This window comes from Nyctibius grandis, chromosome Z (assembly GCF_013368605.1).
Source record: "Nyctibius grandis isolate bNycGra1 chromosome Z, bNycGra1.pri, whole genome shotgun sequence".
NCBI lineage: Eukaryota > Metazoa > Chordata > Aves > Nyctibiiformes > Nyctibiidae > Nyctibius > Nyctibius grandis.
Genome location: NC_090695.1, coordinates 27,464,573 through 27,473,873, shown reverse-complemented (window position 1 = coordinate 27,473,873; position 9,301 = coordinate 27,464,573).

Genomic DNA, 9,301 nt, shown 5'->3' with positions numbered 1-9,301 from the left:
GAAGAAGAGGCCTAAGCAAACTATCATAGAATAGAATCATAGAATGGTTTGGGTTGGAAGGGACCTTAAAGATTGGGGAATACCCTCGGTCTGCAAACAGCTGTGCTTTACTTGGGCAGCAGAAGATTTGCTTGGGAACACTGCATGGAGAATAGTTTTTGCTTGCTTCTAAGATAAAGGAGCTGAGACCAGTTCACAGGGCCTTTTGAGGCATGAAAGAAGTAAACAAGTGTTGAAGGTCAGTTCTGAACACAGAACTGAAAACAAGGAACGGTTGTTGATGTTTTGAGCCCAGAACACTGTGGCTCTTCCCAGAATGGGTGATGAGTGCTTAGCGTGTGAATGTTGATGTTATCTTGAACTGCATATAGTCCAGCTCCTGCATTGTAGCAGTTAAATAGGGTAGCAGAATAACAATAAAATAGCCTTAGGCCTTTCGGCTTCAGGCTCTTGCATCCTTGATCTCAGAGTCTGTGCCTTCTTTTCCGCCTGCTGCAAAAGATCATCTAGTTCCAACCCCTCTGCCATGGACAGGGACACCTTTCCACTAGACCAGGTTGCTCAAAGCCCCATCCAATCTGGTCTCAAACACTGCCAGGGAGGGAGCATCCACAACTCCCACCCTCCATCAGACTGACTGACAGCAGAAAGGGTCTGCTAAGATCCCTACCACCCAATCCCCCACTCTGAGCTTGCAGCACCAGAACACCACCAGTGGGCTCCAATGATACCTTCCAGAGTTCCCATGGGGAAACTAGAGAGCTATACAGGAGGGAGAGCTCAAGCCATCAGCAGCCTAAGGTGATGCAAAGCACCAGATTAGAAGTAGCAGCAACATTCCTCTCCTTGTAGGCCAGGTACCCAGGCCTTGGCGTAATCCCTTTTGCTTTCTCCTCTTCCATTTAAACCAGTTTGATTCCCACTGCTGGTCCTCATGCATCATGTGTTCCAATCCCCAGACCATCCTAGTGGCCCTGCTCTAGACTTGATTCAGTTTGTTGACATCTCTCCTTGTACCTGGAGTCACCCAAATGAGATGCAGTATTCAGATGTAGCCTCAACAGTGCTCTGTAGAGGAAATAATCACTTCCTTCTGTTAAGTTCTTTGCTAGTTATAAGAGGGCCAAAAGACAAAACAAGTCTGTAAAGAACAAGTTTGTGATGTCTAAATTAACTTGATTCACAAACTCTGGTGCCAGAGGAGAGATAAGTCCAGTAAGAACCAGAATGATATCTTCTCCTTGAGAACACATGTACTCGTAAACAAGAAGGCCTCAAACACGCTTGCGCAGAAGCACAATTAGGGGGGATTGCGACCACCAGAGACCCCAGAGACCACCCAAGACCCCTTCCCCAATTTAGTACTCCTGCGCAAAGACAATTACATAATGTATTAGCATATGCATAAGTTTCTTGGAATAGGTGGGCTTCTCTTGGAATTATATGAATACTCACTTTTCTGTAATGTATAGAATGAGCAAGCTTTTGTTCCTAGGTGTGCATGCTAGGAGGAGAGATCCCCCATGCACCCAGCGCTGCAATAAACCAATGTTGGCTTTCTAAACTATCGTTTGGTTTAGAGAGTTTTCTTCATTACTATTTTCCGGTAAAAGAATTTGGCGACCCAGATGGGACAAGCTCTCTGGAGTCTCCATAGACCAGAGGAATCGTGAGGACTCCAGCGCGCACCGGAGTATTTTCGGGGAAGCCTCCAGTTCCCTGGTCGGGTGAGTTTCCGAGACAGCTATCTGGGATATTAACGACATTGGTTGTGAGTATTGGTACCGGTATTTTAACTTGGTTGCTTACAAATAAGTCGTACCTGAATTAAGTGCGCGTTGTTAAGCTATTGGTATCGGTGTGCACAATTGTGATAATCTGTACGTTATTACGGGGACACCCGGAGTCCAGATTTTGGTTGAATATTGATTTTGTATATTTGCATATATATTCATATATTCATTGCTGTTTAGAGAAACTGCTTTTGACTTTCAGTTTGCAAGTCTCTTTCCGTGTTCTCTGTTCCTTCCCCTTCGGGGTGGGGCAAGGGGGAAAGAGGGGACGAACAGCATTTGCCGTTTACTGTCTGCCACCGGTTTAACAGCCAGTCCGGCTTTGAACTGTGACAGATTAGTAATTGTAGTAATTGTGGTACTTGTGTAACTTTGTTCGGGTATTCCTGTTAATTTTGAAACTTTGTAAAATGGGAAACAGACAGTCTACCGAAGGGGGGGATTCTTAAGGGCTCTCCCTTGGGATGTATATTAAGACACTGGAAAAAGTTTGGGGGTGATCCCCTTACTCGTAAAAAGTTAGTACAATATTGTAATCACTGGTGGCCTTTGTATATCCTAGATGATCAGGAGAAATGGCCTAAGAACGGGAGTATAAGCTACAACACAATACTGCAATTAATGTTGTTCTGTAGACGAGAGGGAAAGTGGGATGAGATGCCGTATGTGAATTTGTTCTTTGCATTACGGGATGATTATGATGTGCGAAAGGAATGTGGTTTGATTGTAAGCGAAGGTGAAGTATTGGCGGTAGAGGCAGGGAAAAAGAAAGTGCCTAAGTGGTGTTGTTCAGCATGCGGCATCGGCAGGCGGTGCAACAAGTATAAGGAGAAAAGAGAGGAGGAGGAGAACGAGGCGGATGTTGAAATGTTAGTTGGACCAAGAAGGGATAGAAGGGATAATGAACAGAGTGATTCGGACAGTACCGATGGTGAAGCAGGTTTCAGTCCGGTAGTGGGTAGGACTAGGCAGAGAAATGCTGATATACAAGCCCCTCTCAGACAAGCAGTAGGACCGGAGGGGCCAGTTTGGGTAAAAGTACCATTTTCTGTATCGGATTTAAAATCCTGGAGGGAGATGGCAGGGGTATATAAGGAGGACCCTGAACGGGTAGCAAAGGTTATGGAAACTATAATTGAAAATCATGATCCAGATTGGAAAGATTTGCAAATTATTTTGAATAACTTAGTGATTTTCGGAGGCTGAACGAGTGCATGTTCAAGCTGCACAAGCAGGATGCATAGATGAACATTTTCCTCCCAATAACCCTAACTGGGACCCCAACGTTCCTGCTCAGAGGTTGTTATTGACCGAATACCAACGATTGATTTTTCATGGTGTTCGGAATGCTATTCCAAAGTCAAAGAACTGGTCTAAATTGTATCAGGTCGTTCAGGGAAAGAATGAGGATCCCTCCTCTTTCCTTGAAAGACTAACAGAGGCTGCAAGAAAATAACACCAATTTGCATCCAGAAAATGATGTAGATGCTGTCTCGTTAATACACATTTTTATGGGACAATCTAGTGCAGATAGAAAACAGAAATTGCAGAAAATAGAGGGGGCAGATGCCCGCTCGCTAGACAAAATGTTAGAGAGTGCCTGGAAAGTGTATAACAACAGAGAAAAGGTAGAGGAAGAAAGAAAGAAAAAAGAGGTGTTTAAAAACAACCAGCAACTGGCAGCAGCTATAGCCCAGGAAACTGGTAGGGTCAGAGAACAGAATTATCGGGGGTAGGGCAAAGGGAAGAAAATCTTCTGATGAAGTACCAGGGGCTGGAAAGCAATTAGAGAAAGATCAGTGTGCTTTCTGCAAGCAGAAAGGGCACTGGAAGAGGGAGTGCCTGCAATTAGGTGGGCAAGGCCTTGGGAGAACGCCAAAGAAAGCTGCTAACATGATGACTTTAGATTCAGACTGAGGAGGACTGGGGGAAGAATCAAAACCCTCCCCAACAGAACCCCTGGTTATAGTAAGGTTGGGGAATGAGAAAGTAAAATTTTTAGTAGACATGGGAACTATCTATTCAGTATTAAATACATGCAAGGGTAATTTGAGTGATCAAAGCATGCCAATTATTGGTGCCACAGGGCAGAAAGAAGATCGGCCAGCCTTTAAAATTTGGAATTGGGAAAAGGGTGTTAACCCATCAATTTCTCAACATATCAGATTGCCCCATGCCGCTGTTAGGATGAGATATGCTAAGTAAATTGAATGCACAAATTACTTTTACAAAAGGAAAAATCCCAAACCATATCCCTGAAAATAAAGCTTTGGATGCCCAAGTTTTTATATTACAGAAGGAAGCCAAGTTACAGGAGATACCAGAAGATGCTGTGACACCTCTCGTATGGGCTTCAGGAACACCGGGACGATCCCGAGCGGCAGGACCGGTAACCATCCAGTCAAAACCAGATGCCGGACCGGTAAGATGAAAGCAAATGAAACAAGAGCTTAGAGCATTTCTCAGGATGGCTGGATGGTATTGCCTGTGGATAATGAATTTTGGACTCATTGCCAAACCCTTATATGAAGCTTTACAAGGGAAAGGAAACCTCCTTGTTTGCACTCAGATATGCATTTGCAAAACTAAAACAGACTTTAATGAGCGCTCCAGCTCTGGGCCTCCCGAACTTAGAAAAACCATTTGAACTATTTGTACATGAAAGACTGCATATTGCTCTGGGAGTGTTGGCCCAGAAACTAGAATCATGTAAAAGACCTGTGGGATGACGTGCGGAAAACAGACTCCACAACCGGCAGGATTGTAAAGTAGGTATGTTTATTCAGCGCTGGGCAGCACAGGGGGTAGTCCCACCAAAGTCGTGCGCGCCTTTCGCGGTAATTCAGCTTGTATTTATGTAGCAAAGTGTTACATATTCATCATTTCAAGGAAGCCTATACATATTCATGACTTTCCCCGAGAAGGCAGTCTTTATTATAATAACTTCCAGGAGATCATTTCCATAGTCTCCGCCTTAACTCCTCCTGGTTGCGCACACGCGGTTCCTCCTGGTGGTTGTGGGCTGGGGTCTCAGGGATGAAGGCCGTATGTCTTCCTCGCTGTGCACTTCTCACCTTTCCTTCTTGCACAGGCGTGTTAACATCTTGGCTCTCAGTCAAACCACAGGACCAGTTCTCCCTGGGTTTTGCACAACCTTAATGTTCTGCAACTTGTCCTATTGAGATATGCTTAGGCAGTTAATTTATGCATCAGGCTGATAAGATAAAGAATTTAAAGAATTTCTCGACCCCTAGGACAGCTGTCAGTCTAGTATGATAAAGAATTTCTCAACCCCTAGGACAGCTCACACCCAGATCAAATAGCAAGTAAAAAAAGAAAAAGGAGTTATATCAGGATACTTTACAAAACAACGACACAAAGTCAGTAAGGGATGGCCAGCATGCCTCCTAGCAGTGGCAGCTACAGTACTACTGATCCAAGAGGCCCGAAAATTGACGCTCGGGCAAAAGCTAACTGTGTTTGTGCCCCATGCAGTTACAACTGTTCTAGAACAAAAAGGAGGACACTGGCTGTCACTGAGCTGGATGCTGAAATATCAAGCCGTCCTTCTGGAACAAGATGATGTGGAGCTGAAAGTAACCAGCATCCTGAATCCAGCAACCTTTCTAACTACAGATCCTGGTAGGAAAAATTAACACATGACTGTTTGCAGGTGATGGAACAAACATACTCCAGCAGAGACCTTTATCAGGAGCAACAAAGAGAAGAAACAATCCAGAAGACTATTGGCAAATAGACTTTTCTGAATTACCGCGGCAAAATGGGTATCAGTATCTTTTAGTAATGATAGATACTTTCACAGGCTGGCTAGAAGCTTTCCCTTGTTGCACCAACAAGGCAAGAGAAGTAGCAAAAATATTACTTAAGCAAATAATACTGAGATTTGGGATACCTATAGGACTATCTTCAGATAGGGGCCCACACTTTATAGTAGAAGCTGTTCAAAATTTAGCTGAAGTGTTAGGGGTAAAATGGAACCTCCATACCCCATGGAGACCTCAATCGAGTGCAAAAGTAGAAAAAAAAAATATGAATCAAAGCTTAAATAAACAGATGAGTAAAAATTTGCCAAGAGGCTCAGATAAAATGGCCAGGTGCTTTACACTTAGCTTTGCTACGAAACCTAAAACTAAAGAAAAGGTTAGTCCTTTTGAAATCATTTATGGTAAACCCTATCAAGTGACAGAAACAGGAGCTAATCCTGAGATCATGGGGAAATATTATCTGAAAGAATATGTTATCTCTCTAGGAAAGGTTCTGTCCTCTCTCCACAGGTACATCACTGTGAGCGCACCATTATCCCTGGACGTGCCTGTGCATCAATACCAACCTGCAGACTGGGTGTACCTGAGGATGTGGTCAGATGAACCGCTAAAAGAGAAGCGGAAAGGACCTTTCCAGATTTTGCTCACCACCTACACAGCTGTCAAGCTCGAGGGAGTCACTCTGTAGATACATCACAGCAGGATCAAACCAGCCTCATCACCAGAATGGACTGTAAACAAGAGGGACCTTTACGTTTAAGATTAACTTGGGGATCACAAGGTTCTGGGTTCTCTCTCTTGCAGTGATGTCAGGAAATGCAGAAATTGATACAGATGGAGAGGCCAATACAGACATAGATGAGAACTTAATTCTAATGTTGATACAAGGGTTTGGCAGAATGACCAGTCTTACTAATGGCTTTAGAAAATTGGATGTTAATAGAAAGATTTGACTCAGCAAGTAGAATCTTTGTCAAGAACCACTCAAAAGGGATTCCAAATTGGTAATAAACAGATCCAAGCCAATACTAAAATGACTCTGCAAAATAGACTGGCCTTAGACTTGCTATTAGTCAAAGAACAAGGACTGTGTGGATATCTTAAGTTAGACAAAGAGCACTGCTGCATCCACATTCCAAACATCACTGATAACCTGCAAGAGCAATTGGATAAAATGAAGAGAGTAGCAGAAGACAGCAGGGCAATCAGGGATGAAGCAGAAAATAGTTGGCTCAACAACATTCTGCAAGAATTAGGTGGATTGTCTCTAAAAGGATGGTTAGCCGCATTGTTAGAGGGAATAGTTTATGTAGTTGTGATTACAGTTATCATAGGGATCTGCATGAGTTGTGTTAAGAGAATCATTGAGAAAAGCATATGGAAGCAGTGAGATAATAAATCTAACTACTTCCAAAGGGGGGAATTGATGCCAGATGTTTCGGTTCAGCAACGGTTTAGCAAGAGTAGGCCTCAGAGTAGGCTCTAAAAGCCTACTCTGTGTTACCTTTACACAGAATTAGCTTTCCTGTCAGTAATTTTCCTTTTAGCTAGAATAATAGAGAATAACAATATGTTCTGAAGCAAACTACGTGTTTTGTAGAGTCTGCTTATGGGACTGATAACAATGTGCTAGTAGTCAATGATTCATGCTCTTTTTCTAAGACGCTTAGTCTTAGAAAAACAAAGGTCTCTGTTAAGTTCTTTGCTAATTATAAAAGGGCCAAAAGACAAAACAAGACTGTAAAGAACAAGTTTGTGATGTCTAAATTAACTTGATTCACAAACTCTGGTGCCAGAGGAGAGATAAGTCCAGTAAGAACCAGAATGATATCTTCTCCTTGAGAACACATGTACTCGTAAACAAGAGGGCCTCACCACGCTTGCGCAGAAGCACAATTAGGGGGGATTGCGACTACCAGAGACCCCCAGAGACCACCCAAGACCCCTTCCCCAATTTAGTACTCATGCACAAAGACAATTACATAATGTATTAGCATATTCATAAGTTTCTTGGAATAGGTGGGCTTCTCTTGGAATTATATGAATATTCACTTTTCTGTAATGTATAGAATGAGCAAGCTTTTGTTCCTAGGTGTGCGTGCTAGGAGGAGAGATCCCCCATGCACCCAGCGCTGCAATAAACCAATGTCGACTTTCTAAACTATCATTGGTTTAGAGAGTTTTCTTTATTACTATTTTCCGGTAACACTTCCACCTGCTGACTGCACTGCCACTACACAGTCCTGACTGCAGTAGGCCTTCATGACTGCAAAGGCAGACTGCTGACTTCTGTTCAGCTCCTTGTTAATCCTCTCCCACTGGTGACCCTCCCAGTGCATCCCAATGCAGGACTGCCTTCGTGGAACACCAGGAGGTTCATACTGGCCCATTCCATGTGCTAGTCAAGCTCCCTCTGAATAGCTCCCTTTGAAGTTCCCTCTAGTTTATCGAGAGCTAACATTCATCTCCAAAATATGGACTGCCAGATGGAGCCAATCCAGGATGTCTGTTCAAGACACAGACATAGGAGAGTAATTGGATTTACTGTTGAATAAAATCTTGGTCTACAAGCCTTGTACACTTTGAACTCTAGCTGACAGGTAAACAGTCCCTTTCTGGTGGCAAAAATGGCCTGTTGTAGAACAGGGGAGATGCTGATATCAGTCCCCCAAAGTTACTTCTCTGAGTGGTGTGGCTAGCAGTAGGAACCTTGAGATTTTTCTGTGGCTTGATAGTGCTGTAGGCTATGCTGTAGTAATTACATAGACTCCAGAAACAGAAGTCAATGACAGAAATGCTTTGCTTATAGGTAGGCATTGAGGACCCTGTCTGCCACTTGGAGCAATACCAGGACCAAGGAAGGTTCTGAGAGTCTGGCATAGAATGCAACATTTTGTTTTTCCTATGCTACTAGTGCAGGTATCCACACTTAACTGTTACCAATGCACTGTATCCTGTTACCTACACAAACTGTATCCAATGCAATGTCACAGTAATACTAATCCCCAAACCAAGCTTAGAAAGAAAATTGAGCCTGCGGCAGGCGGAAAAGAAGGCAAGGGCTCTGAGAACAAGGATGCAAGGGCCTGAAGCCGAAAGGCCTAAGGCTTTTCTATTGTTATTCTACTACCCTATTTAACTGCTACAATGCAGGAGCTGGACTATATGCAGTTCAAGATAACATCAACATTCACACGCTAAGCACTCATCACCCATTCTGGGAAGAGCCACAGTGTTCTGGGCTCAAAACATCAACAACCATTCCCTGTTTTCAGCTCTGTGTTCAGAACTGACCTTCAACATATATTTACTTCTTTCATGCCTCAAAAGGCCCTGTGAACTGGTCTCAGCTCCTTTATCTTAGAAGCAAGCAAAAACTATTCTCAATGCAGTGTTCCCAAGCAAATCTTCTGCTCCTCAAGTAAAGCACAGCTGTTTGCAGGCCGAGGGTCTCCCACATTTCCCCCTTTTTTGTTTATTCAATGACAAGGGTGGTCATGATGTGGGCTTTGGCTTTTCAGAGTCCTCTGATTGCAGACCAGGTAAAGTGAAGGACTTGCAAACCGAGGGATCTCTGAAGCAGCACTCAGGGCAAGGGCATGCAAGCGGGGATGCAGGCACCGTGGAGCTCGGTTCCTGCTAGAGAGAGAGCGAGAGAGATTCCGGGTCTGCTGCTTTCACCTGTATATTAGGGATTTCTTGCAGGTGGCAGTTTTCCACTGT